The following is a 770-nucleotide window of genomic DNA, read 5'->3' as shown; positions in this document are numbered from 1 at the left end:
TTGATGCATTGGAGAAGGAAATGGCAACCCACTCCAGTGTTCTTGCCTAGAGAATCCCAGGGACGGGGGAGCCTGGTGGGCTGCCATCTATGGGGTCTCACAGAGTCGGACACGACTGAAGTGACTTAGCAGCAGCAGCAGGAGTTCATTTAAGTGTGCCCTTATATTTGCTTTACTCTTTCTCTCTCTCAACTATTTGTTTTTCTCTTCTTTTTTTATGTTTATTTCTTTAAACTTTAACAATTCATTCATGATATAAATCAGGTTGTTTATCAGTACATAAATAAATAAATCTAAGTTAAACCCTGTTGAAGTGTTCATCTATTTAACCTAAACCTTCTCCATGAATTTTGCTATATAATAACTTTCCTAGAACATTTAATTTTGGTATAACTTGTATACCATACAGCTTTTTAATTGCATTCAAAAATTTTTTTAAAGTGAATAAGATGAAGTAAATGGTTTTGAATATGTACAAAGACACTCGACTAGAGCATCCAAAATGATTACAATTACATAATTGGCAAAGGGGGCAAAAAATAATGTAAAAGAAGTTAAGTTTACTTGACTAAAGGGGGAACATGGCAATAATAAAATTAGAATACAATATTCAAAATAACCATCTTGACAACTTTTTAAATTTTTTTCTTTACCTCTTTAGAAAACAATCCCTAAGGAAAAATAAGAGGAATTAAGTTTAAAAATTTGAAAAGAACACTGAGAAGATGGTCTATGTTCTTAAAAGTATATATTTTAAAGCATTTTTATTT

The sequence above is a fragment of the Bison bison genome, unplaced genomic scaffold, assembly GCF_000754665.1.
Source record: "Bison bison bison isolate TAMUID 2011002044 unplaced genomic scaffold, Bison_UMD1.0 scf7180017864220, whole genome shotgun sequence".
Lineage (NCBI taxonomy): Eukaryota > Metazoa > Chordata > Mammalia > Artiodactyla > Bovidae > Bison > Bison bison.
Note: the sequence above shows the minus strand (reverse complement) of the source record.